This window comes from Manis pentadactyla, chromosome 3 (assembly GCF_030020395.1).
Source record: "Manis pentadactyla isolate mManPen7 chromosome 3, mManPen7.hap1, whole genome shotgun sequence".
NCBI classification, from domain to species: Eukaryota; Metazoa; Chordata; class Mammalia; order Pholidota; family Manidae; genus Manis; species Manis pentadactyla.
In genome coordinates, this window is record NC_080021.1 from 42,239,933 (window position 1) to 42,259,498 (window position 19,566).

At 43.7% G+C, this 19,566-nt stretch overlaps 1 protein-coding gene across 2 annotated transcripts in view; it reads right to left on the bottom strand.

The window, feature by feature from the left end:
- Window positions 1-14,273, bottom strand: part of MATN2 (matrilin 2) — a 129,476-nt gene extending 115,203 nt beyond the window's left edge. The window contains exon 1 of one of the 2 annotated variants that reach the window (XM_036875696.2): window positions 14,081-14,273. The gene's annotated coding sequence lies outside the window, so the exon portion shown is untranslated. The remainder of the gene's footprint in view (window positions 1-14,080) is intronic. The other variant, XM_036875687.2, reaches the window with a different exon arrangement.
- Between the last annotated feature and the right edge of the window lie 5,293 nt (window positions 14,274-19,566).

Sequence of the window (19,566 nt, forward strand, 5' to 3'; positions counted from 1 at the left end):
GTTGCATTTATTATCAATTACTCATTGTCACATCCTGTATCTTGGATTTGAAAAAGAAAAAACTATATCTAAGTTATAATATTCCTTTCATCTAATAATAGTGGATGGCACAAATTAGTGCATATAAATTTCCTAAGTAATTTATGTATGGCTGACATAAGGTAGCATCACATAGCCAGACTCCCTGCCTCCCAGCATCCCAGCCTTCCTGCCTCCCAGCCTCCCTGACTCCCAGCCTCCCTACCTCCCAGTCTCCCAGCCTCCCTGCCTCCCAGCCTCCCTGCATCCCCACACATCTACTAGGAGGGAGCATGGTGCAGTGGTTAAGGGCTTGGACTCCAGCACCAACCTACGTGGCTTTGAATCCTGGCTCTGACACTTGTTGTTTGTGGTCTTGGGTGAGCCACTTTACCTTCTGAGCCTTATGGAAATATAGGATAGTATTAGTTAACTGGGTTAATACACATAACTAAAGCATTCAGAATAGTACCTGGTATACTCAGGGGCACAGGGACATATAAACAAGCAAAGGAGCTAGGGGACCAGAGAAACATAGAATCAATACTGATATTGAGCAGGAAACTCTCAGATGCGTAAGAATTCTAACCCTTATTTGAGGTGCAGGTGTCCAAGGAGCAAGGGGAGCTGAAAACAGAGTAGTGTTGTCCTGACCAGAAGAGCAAGTGCCTTTACCCGCTTTCTTTACTGGTCCTGGAGTCACTCCAGGGAGGTAGGATTCTAAGCAGGGAGGTGACATGGTCAGATCCAGGTTTTTCCAGGATGGCCAATCTCAGTGCTTTACATGGGAGGAGAAAGGTACTTGGTCACATGGCGAATGATGTTAAGACTATTCTGCCTGGCAAAACCTCACAGAGAAGGCATATCCTGGGATTGGGTTTAAATTTACTCTTCCATTTTCTATGGATATAATGAGTGTCATAGCAATTTATTAATGTATATAAATTAGGTGGGGAGGAGGGAATATTTAAGAAGGAACAATGTTTGCATGTAAAATCTTCATGAAATCTTTATCTTGTCCTTGGCAATTCACTCACTGCCTTCATTTAATCCTCATATCTATCTTGCAGAAATCATAATTATTATCTCTGCTTTTTAGAGATGAGGAAACTGAAGCCCAGGGAAGGTCAATAACTTGGCCAAAGTCACACAACTAAAGTAAGTGGCGAAGTAAGGATTCAAACCCAAGGTGGGCAGGCCATTTGGACAGTTCATCCATTAGCAGAAAACTCAATTAGCTACAAGTCAAATCCCCAGAAATCAATTCATGAAAGGCCATAGCTGTTTTGCTGTCAGAAGCAGGAACAGGACAGGGACCATTTCTCAAAAGGTAAAAAAAAAAATTCCATAATTCAGTGAACTGTTTGTTCAACAAATTGCTTTCAGAAATTGACCTGGAGATGAACCCAGACCTGTCAACCTTCAAAGTCCACAGTTTTTCTCACTTGCCCTATTGAGCTGGCTCACTTTTCACTATGCATTAAAATTATATTAAAAATAGCAAATGTTTATTCAGTGCTTACTATGTCCAGGCACTAGGCCAAGTGCTTAAAAGGTATTAAGTTATTTAATTCTTACAGTAATTCAGGGAAGTTAAGTAACTTGCCCAAGGTTGTGCAGCCAAAATTGTGGTGAGGCTCTAGGGCATACCAGCTTATGATGGATAACTCCTGCCTTCTCATCCTTTTAAACAAAGTAAACTCTTTACTGGTTGGACTGGTGGTCCCTTTTCACAGCCTGAACTGTGAGATTCCTTCTGAATAAAGGAAGAAAACGTATAAGATTTTGCCTCTTTCTCTGTTAAACCTACTGTTTACTTTCAAGCTTCCTTGGTATTTATCACATCTTAAATGACATTATAAGTGTGTTTCATCATTTATATGTGATTTATTATCTTAATGCTGTTCTTCTTCCAAACTGAGCACATACAAAGTCCATGTTTTTTATTTCAAGATGTATACAACATACTCTCAAGGCCCACTTCCATGCTGACCCTTAAATCCAAACATTTAGAACACAATGGCAGTGAAGCAAGAAAAACGTAAGTCAGTGCAGATAGCCCATATTTATAATTGTTTCTTAGTTTGGCAATTACAGCTGCTAGCATTTGAAGAACAGGAACCAGTTCTAATTGGAAAGTAGAATGATGTTTAAGAAACAGTTTCTTTCATATATGGGCATATAAGAAGAATTGTGCTGAGAAATAGAGGTCATATCAATCTAAACATATTCCTTGAAGCACTTGGGAGCATGGAAAGAATATTTTTAAAAACTGCAACAGCTTTGACTTTTGTTTTAGCAATTTTCTCCTTCCTATGAGACAATGAGTCTTTTCACTTAGCTTTACCGAGAGGTTGGGGTGAGAAAGAGGAGATTGCTCTGACTCTCTGAGCTGTGGACTCGCAAAGCATCACAGTTCCAAGCGAATCGACATGTGAGTGGGGAATCCCGGCAGAGCCGACACTATGTGCTGTGGGCCTTGAGAGGAGACTTCTGTGATGACACGGCTTCCCTCTCTGGGCTTAAGTTAGGCAGCCCTAAAGTGAGAATGTGGTCAGAAAGCAGTGTTGCTCGACCTAAACTGGACCATGGGCCGATACAACCCTACTATCCTGAAGAAGGTTGGGCATGACACCCTCCACAATGGCCAACCCTGCCTCTGGACAAGAAGAAAGGGGGAGATTGCTAATACTCTTTAAGTGCCTACTATGAACCAGGCAGGAAAATGGGCACTTTTTTTTTATTATCATCTCATTCCATCCCTACAATCATTCTGTGAGGAGGATGAGATCCCAGTTTTATGGGTGGAACACTAAGATTCACTCATCAAGGCTTCAGAGACAGTTAAGTGGCAAAGCTAAGATTCTACCCTTCCTATATCTCAGGCAGTCATCCTACTTGTAAAAAAAAGAGATTTTGAATCACCTCCCCAATTTTGAAAGTTCAATAGTTCTGTCCCTCAAAGCCTGCCCTGCCAGCATGCTGAGCGTGCACACTAACTACTCCATGTGCATTCACGGTTATTGCACGGTACTGGGGCTGCAGCGGCCTCAGGCCTAATACTGGCGGGAGACAGACAGCTCCTGCGTGTCCAGCAAATGGGAACCCAGCCTCTGGTAGGACTCAAGGTCATGGTTTCTAGGTGGCTCTAAATGTTAGATACCATCTTCCTTGATGTTGGCCTGACGTTGCCTGCCTGTGATTTTTACCCAGTGATAAAGGCCTCCTTGCCAGCTCAGCCTTTCTGGATACTAACTCGTCTTCTTCCCCTCAAGTCAACTTTCATGGTCAAGTTATCCCCATTCGCTCAGCCAGCCTGACTGGAAAGTTGGAGCCAGCTTCCATGCCTTCTTCGTATCACCATCGCATCTGTGAGTGGACAAACCCTGGCTTTGCCGCCTCGGCAGGGCCCCTCCTCCTGACTGTCCCACCACTGCAGCAATGCTCCATTCTCTCCACTTCTCACCCAGACTTTTCCCGGAGCTTCAGAACTGCTCTTCTTCCCTTGGGTGCTTCACCTATTGGGCCTGTCCCTTCTCTGTTTGGAACCCAGCTGTGGCCTGACTGCATAACAGTAATGTTCAAGGACCCCCCATAACAGACCACTGCCCACCCCTTACCATAGCAGCGCCCCCACTCACCCCAGACTCCCCACCAGTGTCTGAAGAACCCAGGTTCTTATCACAGCTGGGTGTCTTATCCATGCAGGTCCCTTGGCCCAGAAGGTCTACACTCAACATCAATCAAAATCACATTCATTCCTCAAAGCTCAGTCATATTCTACCCACTCTCTAAAATGTTCTCCAATGCTTCCAATGAGGACTGACTTTTCTGCACCCCTGACAATGGGTTTGTTGTCTGCTCTAGCACTTGGTTTCTTTCTCTTGCTACCACATCTGTCTCCCTGCCTAGATGGTGAGCTTTTCCTTGGGACACACCTTCTCATCTCTGTATCCTCCATAGGCTGCTGGCTCCTAAATTTCACAAACAAATTTTTAGAAAGTAGATAAATGTTGACAAACAAATTTATTGATCAACAGAAGATCAATAAATGTTGCATCAAACTGGCTCTAGTTCTGCACCCAAAAACCACCTAGCCCATGTCATCCTTTACACACTGTATTTGCCTGAATGTTTGTGACTCCAGTGGCTATCTCCTGTGATGGGAGAACGCCCTCCCCCGAAATTTCTTGGCCAAGTTGAATATATAATTTTTAAAGGATATAGGTGAAATATAAAATATCTAGTTATAATAATTAATATGCCAATTTAGTAAAAAATGCAGCCAAAACATTTAAATTTACAAAATAATGTATTAATTTAGAGATGTCTTTTACATTAAAAATGTTCCATGAAACAAATTTTTCTCTCTGTTTTTATAAAACAATATTTTCAAATGCTTGCCTTTCTAACATTGGTATTTTGTCAATGCTAAAGATGCTTTTTGAGTCTTCTAACATCTTCACCTCTAAGTTATCTGAGATACAGCACTTTCTGAATCCATCTATGATGTTGTCACTGGTTATCAGTTCACCTCAGGTTATCAGTTCCCAATTACACGACACGAGCCCAGCTGGATTTTTTTATATGTTCTGGAGACATAAAGTCACCATCTCTGCAACTTACTCATTGTGTTGCTCTTTAAAGGAACATATCCAGTATCATTCAGTACGTGCAATTGTGAAATTGTGCCCTCAAGCATGTGTTGATTTTTTTCTTTCTTTTCTTTTTTTTTTTTTTTTTTTGCTGTTTTGGTGAACTGACTTGTCCCTCTATCCAAAACTAGCAATTGATTGAGGACACTTCAAGTTAAGTGTCTTCCCCAAACAGTAATTTGTACAAAATATTTGATGGAGCTCTCAGCACTTTGAAAGACTTTGCAAGGACTCAAATATAGGGCAATTTCCTCTTTTCCAAGGAATAATTTTCTGGGGGGAAAACCCCTCACCTCATATTTTGGTGTACATGGTCATTCCTCTCATACCTTTCATCTCCTTACATCCAATCGAGCACCAAATGCCACCATTCTTTTCTCTGTGACGTCTCTCATGCCTTTTTCCTTCCATCCACACCAAGACCAAAACCCTAGACCTGGCCCTTGTTCACATCAGAGAGACCACAAAGGTCTTACAGGTTGTTCATTAATTCCCACTATCTTCCTTCCCCTCCTTCTTTAGAAACAGAACTCCCACTTTTTAACCGTACACATGACGGGGGTCTGGGATAAAGATCACAGCTCTCAGACTGCCCTCCTTTTGAAAAGTGAACTTAAAGGAGGGATGAGGAGAATGACCTCCTTGCTTTTCCTCTCCTGCTGGCTAGAATGAAGACATCCTGGCTGGAGACCCAGAGGTCATTTGGAACTCAAGGCACCACAGAAACGGAAGCCATGCTGCATGGTAAAATCAACAAGGCACAGGAATGTGGGTCCCTGACACCACTCTCGCTTTAGATTTATTGCCTCCAGGCTTCTAGAACACGACAGAAATGAACTTCCTTCTTTAAACCACTGTCACCAGTTTTTTCTGCTAAATTGGAGTTGAATGTAATCCTATTTAATAGACTTTCTAAGTCTCTCCCTTCGAATCCATCTGGCACCAGTGCTGAATTCAATCTTCCCACCCAATACCATGCTTATTATGCTCCTGCTCAAAAACTGTCAGTGACTTCCACATACCAATAGGTTGCAAATCTAGAGTCCTTAGCTTAGCATTCAAAGCCCCATAATCTGGCCCTGTGTTAGAATGCTAACCTCAACAACTTCCCCCAGCCACCCCCGTCAACACACACACACATGCACACAATCATTAACCCTCTTTTCTAGCATGGTAGCTCCATACAATGTCTCTTACTCTCTGCTGGCTAGATTGAATGACAACTGAGATATGGGTAGGTAGTCACTCCCTTTCAAAATCAAGTATGAAAAAAAAAATGAAGTATGAATGCAAACAACCTAAATGACCCTTGTGGGGAAGTTGGGGTTCCTAATGCCAGGATCCTCACTGAACTTAAACCACCTGATGGTGTAACTGGCCTGTTGCTAGGCTACCACTTCCATACCTTTAGGCAATAAGCTATTACTGCACTATATAGAGAGCTCGGCCCAGTGCTCTGGGCAGAGGCAGAGATGCTAGTGCTAGATCTACCGGGAGAACATGCCGGGTAATAAACCCTTTCACCCCAAAGAATGTTTTGCTATCAATTTCTTTGGTCACATTGAATCCATAATGAACTTGCCTGGGGCTGAAACCCATTGGCAAGACAACCCTTAACAATAGAACAGATACACTGAGGTGCAGTCACACAATGGGAGGCTATACAGCAATAGAAAAGAATGAATTGCCACTTCATACCATTACATACCATTTACAAACATTCTGTCGAATAAAATAAAATTCCAAAATGGACAAAACTAATCTAAAATCAGAGGAATCAGGAGAGTGGTTACACTTGGGGGTCAGTAAGCAGGAGGTATGAAGGGTACTCAGGTGCTGGAAATGTTCTGCTGATTAATCAGAATGCTGGTTACACTCTCATGAAAAATAATCTAGCTGCATTCCTGATATGTGTATGTTTCTGTATATGTATTTTAATAAAATGTTTACTTAAAAAACAGGCAAAACCAATTTATGGTAATAGAAGTTAGAGTAGTAGCTTCATTCAGGAGGAGGTGATAATTAGCTGGGGGACAAGCAGGACTCTGAGGTGCTGATCTGGGAAACAGTCACATGAGAGTGTTCACTTCACAAAATTTCGATGACCTGTTTTCTTAAGGTTTGTGTATCTTTTTATATGTTCCTTTGATAAAAAGTTTACTTAATAAATGAAGTATGCAGTACACTCCTGCCTCCATTGCTCTCTGACCATGTCATGGATAAAGGGATTCAGACAGAAGATCTACAGCAGGGATTTAAGAGAGTTCAACAGGGGCCTCTCTTGAGCACAGGCCAGTTATGCACATTCTGGAAGGGAATGTTAATAGAGTAAGATTATTCAGCTGGTCCTGATCTAGAATTTAGCCTCTCAAGCCATGTGGTGGGCAGAATAATGGTCCCCCAAGGATGTTCAAGTCCTAATCCCCAGAATTTATGACTATGTCATGTTACATAACAAAGGGGAATTATGGTTGCTAATCAACTGACTTTAAAAATAAAGAGAGTATCCTAATTATCCAAGTAAGCCCAATGCAATCACCAGGGTTCTTGAAAGTATAAGAGGGAAGTGGAATGAGAAGACCCAGCCTGACGTTGCTAGCTTTGAAGATGAAAGGAGGCAAGAAGTCAAGCAATGAGGGAAGATTCTAGAAGCTGCAAAAGGTAAGGATATGGATTCTTCTTTAGGGTCTCCAGACGGAACCCTAACACCTTGCTAATACCTTGATTTTAGTCCAGTGAGAACCACTTCAGATTTCTGACTTCTAGAACAGTAAGATAATGAACTTGTGTTGTTTCAAGTCACTAACTTTGTGCTAACTTACTACAGCAGCAATAGGAAAATAATACAGACACTTGTCTGAGAATCTTAGAGGAGACCTTAGAGATGTGGACATTCTTTGTATTTTTTGGAAATAGAAGAGGAGAAGGAGCTAGAAAAATGGCAAATGCTGTTGGTAGGGAAAAGGAGACCACTCTGAGGGGCTAAGGTCAAAAGCTGAGAGTGTCAAGGAAAGAAAGACTGAAACTTCTGAATTGAATTTCAAGAAACTCACGGCTCACACAAGATTTGATCCATAGCCTTGCAGTCTTCAGCTCCTCTCCTTTAAGACAAGTGAAAGCACTTACCTGACTGGGAAGGTGCAGGGATAAGCTCCAAGCAGAAGTGAGATAAAATCTTGTGCTTTCAATCATTTTCTCTAATAACAACTGTGAGAGGCAGAATATGCCCCCCAAAGATGTCTATTGCCTAATCCTAGAATCTGTGAAAATACTACCTTTTGAGGCAAAAGGGATTTTGCAGAGGTGATTAAGTTAAGCATCTTGAGATGGAGAAATGATTCTAGATTATCCAAGTGGGCCCAATATATCACAAGGGTCTTTATACAATAAAGAAGAAAGGGAGAGAAAGAAAGGGAGGGAGGGTAGGGAGATTGGAAGATGCTGTGCTTTGAAGTGGAAGAAGAGACCAGGAGCCAAGAAACATGGGGAGCTTTCAAAAGCCAAAAAAGGCAAAGAAACAGACTTTTCCCTAGAGCCTCCAGAAGGAAGAAGCCTTGCTGACAATTTGATTTTAGTCCAGCAAGACCTGTTTTACACTTCTGCCCTCCAGAACTGCAAGATAATAAATTTGTATTGTTTTAACCCCTAAATTTCTGGTCATTTGTTACAGCAGTGGTAGGAAACTAATACAATAGCCTAAATAGCAGCGGAGTATTCCCGTTGAGTGAGCCACATTGTCCAACAGTAGATAATGGTTCCTGGGACGAAACTCTTGGAAGAACTTTCTAAAAATGTTAGCTGGTCCATCTGCTCACCCACTGACTTTATGTGCAGATCTTTTGGTAAAAATTTCAGGTTCAGCCAACTCACTCTGAGCATTACAACATCCTGCACACTAGTAGGATTCACATTACTTATCTAATTTAACACTACAACAACACTGTTTCACAGGTAGTAGCATGCCCATTTGATGGATGATATAACAGAGGATAGATGTTAATAACAGTAAGTATTATTAATAACTATACTCTGAGCCAGGCACTATACCAAGCACTTCAAGTGTGCTCCCAACAATTCTATTCCCATTACAAAGCTAAGGAAACTGAGGTTCAAAGAGTTTAAGTACTTCTCAGAATCCTTACAGATGGTGAGTGGCAGGGCTAAGACTGGAATCCAGGTTCTTCACATGGCAAGGTCATTGTGCTCTAGGTTGTACACCCCACTGCCTCTCATCACTGCTGTCATTACCACCAATTTCTCACAACAGTGGAGGCCTCTGGAATCAAGCCCAGCCCTGCCTTTTTCTCTGAGACTCTTTCAGGGTCCTTCCAGAAAAGACAGTGGTGGCTGTCTGCCAAGCCACATGGCAGGGTTCAAAGATGACCTCACGGGCTGGAGCTCCAAGGGGCAATGGGTCCCTCGGAAGGGCCTCTCAGGCACTGTTTACTAGCAACAATGATGACATAGTCCACTCTCTCCTTGGCACTTCAGTCTCTCTCTTTCCCTGACTCTCCTGAGTTATTTCCACTATATGTAAAACAAGGGAGTCCTTCTGAGCCTCCCTAAAGATGAGGAGTCCTACTAATACCAAAACCAGGCAAAGACACCATAAAAAAAGAAAATTATTGGCCAATATCCCTGATGAACATAGATGCAAAAATAATCAACAGAAGATTAGCAAACCGAATTCAAAAATACATAAAAAAGATCATCCATCATGATCAAGTAGGATTTATTCCAGGGATGTAAGGATGGCACAACACTCAAAAATCCATCAATATAATTCACCACATCAACAAAAAGAACAAAAACCACAGGATCATCTCAATAGATGCTGAAAAAACATTTGACAAAATTCAACATCCATTCATGATAAAAACTCTCAACAAAACGAGTATAGAGGGCAAGTACCTCAACATAATAAAGGTCATATATGACAAACCCACAGCCAACATTATACTTAACAGCAAGAAGCTGAAAGCTTTTCCTTTAAGATCGGGAGCAAGACAAGGATGCCCACTGTCCCCACTGTTATTTCAGCATAGCTCTTGAAGACAACACAAAGGCAATCAGACAACACAAAGAAATAAAAGGCAGTCAGATTGGCAAGGATGAAGTCAAACTGTCCCTGTTTGCAGATGACATGATATTGTACATAAAAACCCCTAAAGAATCCACTCCAAAACTACTAGATCTAATATCTGAATTCAGCAAAGTTGCATGATGCAAAATTAATACACAGGAATCTGTTCCATTCCTATACACTAATGATGAATGAGAAAGAGAAGTCAGGAAAACAATTCCATTCACAATTGCATCCAAAAGAATAAAATACCTAGGAATAAACCTAACCAAGGAAGTGAAAGACCTATACTCTGAAAAGTACAAGACACTCATTAAAGAAATTAAAGAAAATGCCAAAAAATGGAAACACATCCTGTGCTCATAGATAGGAAGAATTAATATTGTCAAAATGGCCATCCTGCCTAAAGCAATCTACAGATTCAATGCAATCCCTATCAAAATACCAACAGCATTCTTCAATGAATTAGAGCAAATACTTCTAAAATTCATATAAAGCCACAAAAGACCTCAAATAGCCAAAGCAATCCTGAGAACGAAGAATAAAGCAGGGGAGATTACTCTACCTGCCTTCAAGCTCTACTACAAAGCCATAGTAATCAAGATAGTTTGGTACTGGCACAAGAACAGACCCATAGACCAATGGAACAGACTAGAGAGCCCATATATAAACTCAAGCATATATGGCCAATTAATATACAATAGAGGAGCCATGGATATACAATGGGGAAATGGCAGCCTCTTCAACAGCTGGTGTTGGCAAAACTGGACAGTTACATGCAAGAGAATGAAACTGGATTATTGTCTAAGCCCATACATAAAAGTAAACTCAAAATGCATCAAAGACCTGAATGTAAGTCATGAAACCATAAAACTTAGAGAAGAAAACATAGGCAAAAATCTCTTGAATATAAACATGAGCAACTTTTTCCTGAATGCATCTCCTAGGGCAAGGGAAACAAAATCAAAAATGAACAAATGGGACTACGTCATGCTAAAAAGCTTCTGTATAGCAAGGGACACCATCAGCAGAACAAAAAGGCATCCTACAGTATGGGAGAATATATTTGCAAATGACATATCCGACAAAGGGTTAACATCCAAAATATATAAAGAATTCACACGCCCCAACACCCAAAAAGCAACTAACCTGCTTAAAAAATGGGTGGAGGATATGAACAGATACTTCTCCAAAGAAGAAATTCAGATGGCCAACAGGCACATGAAAAGATGCTCCACATCGCTAATTATCAGGCAAATGCAAATTAAAACCACAATGAGATATCTCCTCACACCAGTTAGGATGGCCAACATAGAAAAGACGAGGAACAACAAATGGTGGCGAGAATGCGGAGAAAGTGGAACCCTCCTACATTGCTGGTGGGAATGTAAGCTAGTTCAACCATTGTGAAAACCAGTATGGAGGATCCTCAAAAAATTAAAATAGAAATACCATTTGACCCAGGTATTCCACTCCTAGGAATTTACCCTAAGAATGTAGGAGCCCAGTTTGAAAAAGACATAAGCACCCCTATGTTTATTGCAGCACTATTTACAGTAGCCAAGAAATGGAAGCAACCTAAGCATCCATCAGTAGATGAATGGATAAAGAAGATGTGGTACATATACACCATGGAATATTATTCAGCCATAAGAAGAAAACAAATCCTACCATTTGCAACAACATGGATAGAGCTAGAGGGTATTATGCTCAGAAAGAAGACAGGTGGAGAAAGACAAGTACCAAATGATTTCACTCATCTGTGGAGCATAAGAACAAAGAAAAAACTGAAGGAACAAAACAGCAGCAGACTCACAGAACCCAAGAATGGACTAACACTTACCAAAGGGAAAGGGACTGGGAAGGGTGGGTGGGAAGGGCAGGTTAAGGGGAATAATGGGCATTACGATTAGCACACATAATATCGGGGGTGGAGCACAGGGAAGGCAGTATAGCACAGAGAAGACAAATAGTGACTCTATAGCATCTTACTATGCTTATGGACAGTGACTGTAATGGGGTATGCGGTGGGGACTTGATAATAGGGGGTATCTAGTAACCACAATGTTGCCCATGTGATTTTATGTTAATGATACCAAAATAAAAATAAATTAAAAATAAATAGAAAAAATTCAAAGATCTAGAAATACCATACTTGACTTGGCCACAGTAAGCCATGACTGATTAGTTCCATCTACCCATGTGAGGTCTCAAGGCTTGTCCTCTTGTGGAGTCCCCCAACAACTCATATTTGTGCTACCTGAGCCCTGTAGGTACTGCATTTGTGGCCTCTGCTTAAAGAATATTAGCAATGCCTAGGAAGGTAAACATAAAAAAAAAAAAAAAAAGATGAGAAGTCCCAGGAAGGGGCCCTCTGGAATGTAGGTACAGACCAGAGGGCAACAAGTTCCAGGGGAAACACTGAAAGTCAACTGCTCACCCCTGAATCTGTCACTGCCCACCCAGCTTCACGGCCAACACCTCACACAGGCCAGCATTTATACTCATCACACTCACTTCAGCCTGCCTTCCCTGAGATCTGAGCCTCCACCCCTTTCTCCATCCCCAGTCCCACCACACCATTTGCCTTCTCTTAGGCACCTGACAGAGCTGTTTCTAAGAAAACTATGGGATTTCTTTCTAGAACTTTCAATGACCCTCTTATCCATCTCTATCTCTCAAGGAGCAATCATCTATTTCCTTTTCTTTAAATCTTGGGCTTCATTTCAACTACCTCTTGCTGAACAGATATTTATGGTGTTTGCTGCTTAAGAGTTTAGGGCATGACAACCATCTGGGAGTATCTCAGAGGTGGACACTGCCATGGCACCTCCAGCAAAGGAGCTCAGTGGTTCTAGTTTGCCTGGGCCTGGACTCCAGGATCAAGGAAACTGGGAGTCCTGATTTGTAGAAAAGAGAGGCCTGGCAACTGGGGGGGAGACTGAGACTGAATTCTACTAGCAGGAATAAAAGTACAGATACATAGGAAAATAGAAGGTGAAGAGCCACAGATATCTGCATTCTCAGCAGGGGACTAAGGGACCAGATATCAGGTGCTGAGAGGAAGCCTCCCAGATGATAAACCCATTTTGGTATATTGACATGGTTTTCTGAGGCTGTCCCTTTGAAAGCAGGCAAGAAAAACAGTGCAGGAATGGACTCCTGAATGGAAAATTCCAGCTGAAAACATGCAGATTATCTGCCACCTTCAGGAACCCATGGAGAGGTCTTTGTCCCAGGTTGGGGAGGAGGTGACTGCTCATAGGAACTCCTTGCTTTCTCTGGAAAGGCAGGTGATGGAACTTGGCCCCTAACCTTAGGATGCACCTGGTACTGTTCTAAGGACTTGAATTTAACCCTCACAGGTCTGCAGTTATTATCATCCCCTTTAGATGAGGAAACTGAGGCAAACTCCCAGGTCACCAACCTGGAGGCTTCACAGCCAGGGTTTGAAGCTAGGCAGGTCTACCCCAATCTGTTCTGACCACAGCCCGCTGCAGCCTCTTGATTGTCTCCTGATAGCCCCACCCCTGAAAGCCCGATTACAGGCACTTGGTGCAGATGCCTCTGGCTCCCTGGTGATGATCATCTGGAACTTGGTTACCTGGGCCGATGCGGGGTGGGAGTGTGTGCTCCTGAGGGAGGAGCTGCCTTCCCCGGGCTTCCAGTCCTGGAGACCTTACCAAGAGGCCCCCATTTGTCCTCTCCCCAAACTGTCCTGGGGATTTCTAGCAACTACTGCACAATGCCCTTCCCTTTCTCCCCCTTTCTCCACAACGCAGGGAAGCTGGAGCTTTAGCTGCTGTAGAGAACCGAGAACAAAATCCAGATGACACAGGTATTAAAATACCAGCGGACCAAGTGGTGGGGGGCGGCGGTCCGGAGTCAGTCCGGCTTGCCGGTTGAATAGGAATCACGCAGGATACCCGCTCAACAAGTCTCCCTTTCCCCAGGTCAGGGGAGACCAGGTCCGGGTGTCCCCGCGGCGGGGCACAGCGCCCCCGCGGGGCACTCCGGGGTGCCTGCGGCGCTGTGCCCCCGCAGGGAGCGCGCCCAGCTCTCCCGGCCGCGGCTGGCCAGACCTCTGTCCCCCGAGGGGCCCGGGCAGCGCCGCCCTCCCTCGCGCGCTCGGCCCAGAGGGTCGGGAGCGACGGGCCCCGGGCTGGACGCGCGGAGCCTCAAGGGCTGGGACGCAGGCCTGGGGGCAGCGCCCGTGGGCGCCGGTCAGAGCGAGCTCTGCCAGTCCGTACGCCTTTCGGTCAGTCTGTCGGTCTGTCTGCGCCTCGGGGCATACGGAGCCCCGGGGAAAGCGCGGCCGGCTCACCTGCCGCCGCCTGGGAAGCGAGACAGGAGCGCAGCCGCCCGGGTCCTCCTCGGGGGCCTCCTGGCCGCTCCGAGGGCCACGACTCTCCTCGGGGACAGCTCGTGGGAGCCGAGGAAGAAGCCCGCGCCGCTGCCGCTGCCGCTGCCGCCGCCGCTTCCTCCAAGTCCCATCCCAGAGCGCTCCCCTCGCTCGCTGGCTGCCTGGGAGGCTCTGGGCCCGCGCGGGAGGGCGGCGGGGGAGGCGGCGCTGCGCGAGGGTGGGGAGCGGGCCGGGCGGAAGGAGGGGGTGTCTTCTTTGAGGATGGGGAAGGCGCGGAGAGGGAGGGATGCCCCCCCCCGGGAGGCTCTCCCCCAGCAGGCAGCCCCGGGAGCTGGGCACCCTGGCCGTGCACCCTGCCTGCGGCCACCTTGCTCCGCCTGGTCCGTCCCCAAGCCCGGGAGGGGTGTCAGCTCCAGGGTTCCAGAGCAGCAGGCTCAGAGCAACAGAGAGCTTTGTGGGCTAGGAGGGGTGGGATTGGGGAGAGCATCTCCTGGGGGAAGGGAGGCAGGGTGGGGGTCCTATAGCCTGAAGTTAGGGTCATCATCTGCAGGAGGCATCCATCTAAGAGAATGATGACGCAAAGAAGTAAGAATTGAGATAAATGGAGATAAATGCCAAGACCTGTCATGGCAGTACTTAGAACACCCCACCAGTGCCAATTCATATTAACAGAGCATCCACTGGCCAGGGACTAGGCCCAGGGGCGGGAAGGGGAGTGAGGATGCCAGGAAGAAAAGGAAACAAGGTTCCTACCCTAAAGGAGCAGAGAAAGTCTAGTTCAGACAAGACTTTTGAAATTATCGGTAAAGTCATTCGCAACTCTGTAAAGTGAGAAAACATGACCTAGAGGTCCCCGTGGACTTTGTAGGGATACAGAAGACCAGATATGTCAGTGACAGAGAAAGGGCCTGATGTGACATTCCGCCAGTTCTCCCTGCTTCTGACAGAGGACAGGGAGCAGCCAGGGGGTAAGTGGGCAATGAACAACAGGACAGGACATCTAATAATGGCTCCAAAATTCTTTCTTCAAACCACCAACCCAACATACCCAAGTTCAGGTTTTAACAAGCTACGGGGGAGAGGCAGCCACAGAACTGATGCGTTTCAAAACCTCTGGTGTGTCAGCGCCTGATCGTGTAAGTGTTCTTGGCTGCTGTTGCTCCTAAACATCACTCCTGTTTTATGATAGACTTTGTTTCTGGAATATGAATAAACACCATGTACAAAATCAATTTTTCAGAAAAGCTCGAGGAGTGGGTAGTTAAAATTGCAGTCATAAAGCAAGAGGTTAATATACTCAAGCCATCAGTCAACTCGGTTGTACCACAATGCCAAGAAAGAATCTTGGATTCCCGTTCCCTTGGCGACCTCTCCCGTACCTGAGGCCCGCTGGGCACTCTTGGCTGCCTGCGCTGATCAGAAATAGTTTCTTTGTATGTCTTTGGGAGAAGGCAGGTAGAGGCCAGAAGGCAGAGGAAAGTCTTCAGGAAATGTTTGGTCTCTTAAGTCTTGGATCCCACAGAAGAAAATTCTTCCTGAGTCTGGGCCAGTGAAAATCCCCTAGGAACTGAGGAAGTTGAGTTACAGTTTATGGAAACTTACATTTAAAATGTGCTGCCTTATTCCAAGACACCAGTATGATCCAGTAATTTATCAGGAAAACAATAGCAATCCTGAAATCCTTCCACATTTTAAATAATTATAATTTAGTAACTGATTCCAGTGACTTTGATGTATGCCAACTTAAATAGGTGTTTTTTCCCCAGAGAGTTCTCTCAGAATTCTTTAGAATAGGAAATCTGCATGAAGCACATGTGAGACCATACCAAATAGGTCATTAACTTACTCTGCATTGTGGGGTGCTCTTCAGGTCTGCCAGAAAAACAAAGAAAAAAGAAACAGAGTTCAGTGTCCTGAAATATCAAGTCAGATGGAGCAATGCCTTAATTTCCCAGTTACATTCAGGTTGGATGCAAGTTGATAATAAGGGCTGCTAGGGAAAGCCCAAATTTGCCTTTTCTGCCAGAGGCCCTACTACCAGCTTAGGGTACAGAGAATCTTATTCAGAAGTGTGGGGTTAAGATTTTCAGTTCTCACGTGGCACTCAGGCGAGCAGGCGGGAAGGAAAGGGTGTGGTGTCTGAGAGTCCAAGTTAGATGGAATCAGTAGCTGCTTCATTACACCTTGGTATCTCTACCGGGTTCAACCCTCATTTCACTCTCTCTACATGGGGTCTGTTGTGGAGTAATGATTTGACCAGGGAGGGGATATTTGACCCAGGCCTCACATTCATGAATAGCTTCAAATATAGACTTTTGTCATAAGCATTCATTTGTTCCTTATAAACATGAAAACTTCTGTTTTGTTTTGCTTCTTAGAGGGCAGATTGGAAATGAGATTCTATCAAACAGAAGGGGACCCGAGTATAAGGGAACCAAAGGGCAGACAGGTTGGCTCACAGACCCACAGCCTGAAATAAATCTTATACTGAGTATGTGAGTAGAGATGTAAAACTGCAGTGTCACCTCACTTGCACTGTGTTTCTCTAAGTGACTGATGATGTTTGAGTCCCATGAGAATTATTGGAGCTCCTTCCTCTCTCACTCAAATAGAAGGACAGGATGTCTCACCTGGTATAGGAGACATCTCCCATTTCAGTAGCTGCCAACTGGTTGGAACTGGAAATATGGATTTGAGAAGGAAGGCAGTGTCTGGGTTTCTAACTCCAGCCCAGGCAGGGAACCCTCCTGTGGCAAAGCACCCTTCTGGAAGCCCCATCAGCCTGGACAGATGGTTCCATGTCCAGAGGGTCCCTTGAGATCAGCCCCTTGAGACTGGCTGATGGCACCACTGTCCTAGGTGAAATGATTTCTAAATAATCGTATCATCCCACCTTGAAAAAAAAAGATCAGGAAAAAACTATAGCAAATCAAAATTTTGTTCAGAAAAATAATACACATTTCAAAGTGAACTCAAATGTTTTATGTGGTCTTGGACCATTTGCCCCTGCAGGCAGGAACCAGGCCTTCTGCTTGTTTTCAGATACTGCCCTATGCTGTGCTTTGAAAGGGACTGGGCTACTGGGGCTTTAACCTGGAGTTTAGAGCCTTGTGGTGTTTGTGGAATCAAGTTGATGAGGCTGTCTCTCAAGAATAAGATAATAGGACAGAGTGGGGAGATGTAATACATAGGCAAGAGTAAGTGGAAATTTTTTTTTACTTGTTTTCATGGATATTGCTAAGGCTGAAATACTGCCTGTCTCCCTGGAGACTAGTTTCCATTTTTGAAGTAGAGGATGGACCTGCCATGTGCAGAAGCACCATTTAACAACACAGATTGCTGCTTCTTTCATCCCCAAACCTAGGAACTGGCACAAAGTGGTGTGCTGACAGAAGGCAAAGCCTCGTCCCTGTGACACCCAGCTAACTACCTTCCCAAAATGCCCTTAGTGAGTGTATGTCTACGTTGGTTATTTGGTTTTCAATCAAATGGCAAGATACTTGAGCAATGAGTATGTGTATCTGTCATATAAAATCCTCCAGGGTGCTGGCAGCATTCAATAAATGGCAACTCAAGAACAAAAAATTTCAAAAGTCAGGACATTTCCACATTCTCTCTTGCTGAAGAAAATAACTGGAACATGGTTATTACCAGGTCCAACAGAAAGAAAAACACTACAGATGGTTCAGTGGAAAGAATAAGGTGATGGACTACTGAAAAGCACAATAAATCATAAGATGGAGGAAAAGAAGATGTACTGCAATAAAGTGAGCAGTTTCACTGGTAGAGCAGTCTCTGAGAAGCAGCAGAGGAAATGTTCTGACTCATTTAAAACAAGAATTTGACAAAGCAATTCCCAAGGATGGAAAGTGCCATAAAGTAGTGGTCACATGTACACTATCTGTGAACAAAAAGATGTTGAGAACACGATGGAATAACTGAAGTTTTAAAGAGTTGAAAGTTTTGCCTCAACACCAGAAAAACAAGTAACCTGGTTAAAAAATGAGCAGAGGACAGGAATAGACATTTTCCCAAAGAAGACATACAGATGACCAAAAAGTACATGAAAAGATGCTCCACATTGCTAATCATCAGAGAAATGCAAATCAAAACCACAATGAGATATCAACTCATACCAATCAGAATGGCCATTATCTGAAAGACAAGAAATCACAAGTGTTGGTGAGGATGTGGAGAAATTACACTATTCCCACCCTCTTACACTATTGGTGGGAATGTCAATTGGTGCAGCCACTGTAGAAAGCAGTATGGAGGTTCCTCAAAAAGTTAAAACTAGAAATACCATTTGACCCAGCAATTCCACTTCTAGGAATTTACCCAATGAAAGCAAGTTCTCAGATTCAAAAAGACATATGCACCCCTATGTTTATTGTCATGTTGTTTACAATAGCCAAGATATGGAAGCAACCAAAGTGTCCATGAATAGATGAATGGATAAAGAAGATATGACACATATATACAATGGAATATTATTCAGTCATGAAAAAGAAAGAAATCCTGCCATTTGTGACAACATGGATAAACCTAGGGTGTATTATGCTAAGTGAAATAAGTCAGGTGGAGAATACCATATGAGTTCATTTATTTGTGACATCTAAAAACAAAACAAAATAAAATGAACAAAACAGCAGTGAACTCACAGACCCTGAGAAGTGACTGGTGTTTGCCATGGGGGAGGGGTTGGGGCAGGTGGGTGAAATAGGGGAAGGGGATAAAGAAGCACAAAAATCTGTCATAATATAAATTAGTCATGGGGATGAAAGTACAGCATAGAGAATATAATCAATAGTTCTGTAACATCTCTCCATGTTGACAGATAGTGGCTATACTAGTTGGGGTGAGGATTTAATAATGCATGTAACTGTTGAATCACTATACTATGTACTTGAAACCAATTTAACATTGTATATCAGTTTTAGTTCAATTAAAAATATATGTACCAATAAGAAAAAAAAAGAGTTGCGAATTTCTCTTAGAGCAAGATTTCTAAGACAGCTCAGTGTCATCAGCCCAGCCAAATGAGAGGGCAGTGACTGGCACTCTCCACCTTATTTTCAGCCTATCTCCATGGGCAGAGTAGTAGGTCAGAACAATTTTTGAATATCAATTAATGTAATACACCATGTCAACAGGATAGCAGACTAAAAACCCACACGATATTTTCAAAAGTTGCAGAAAAAGTATTTGACAAAATTCAACACTCCTTTGTGATAGCAACACTCAACAAACCGGAAGTACAAAGGGACTTCCTCAATCTAATAAAGGGCATCTACAAAAACCCACAATTAACATCATAATAATGGTGGGAGACTGAGAGCTTTCCCTCTAGGATCAGAAACAAGACAAGGATGGTCTCTCTCACCACTTTTGTTCAACATTGAACTGGAAGTTCTTGCCAAGGCAAGAAAATGAAATAAAAGGCATGC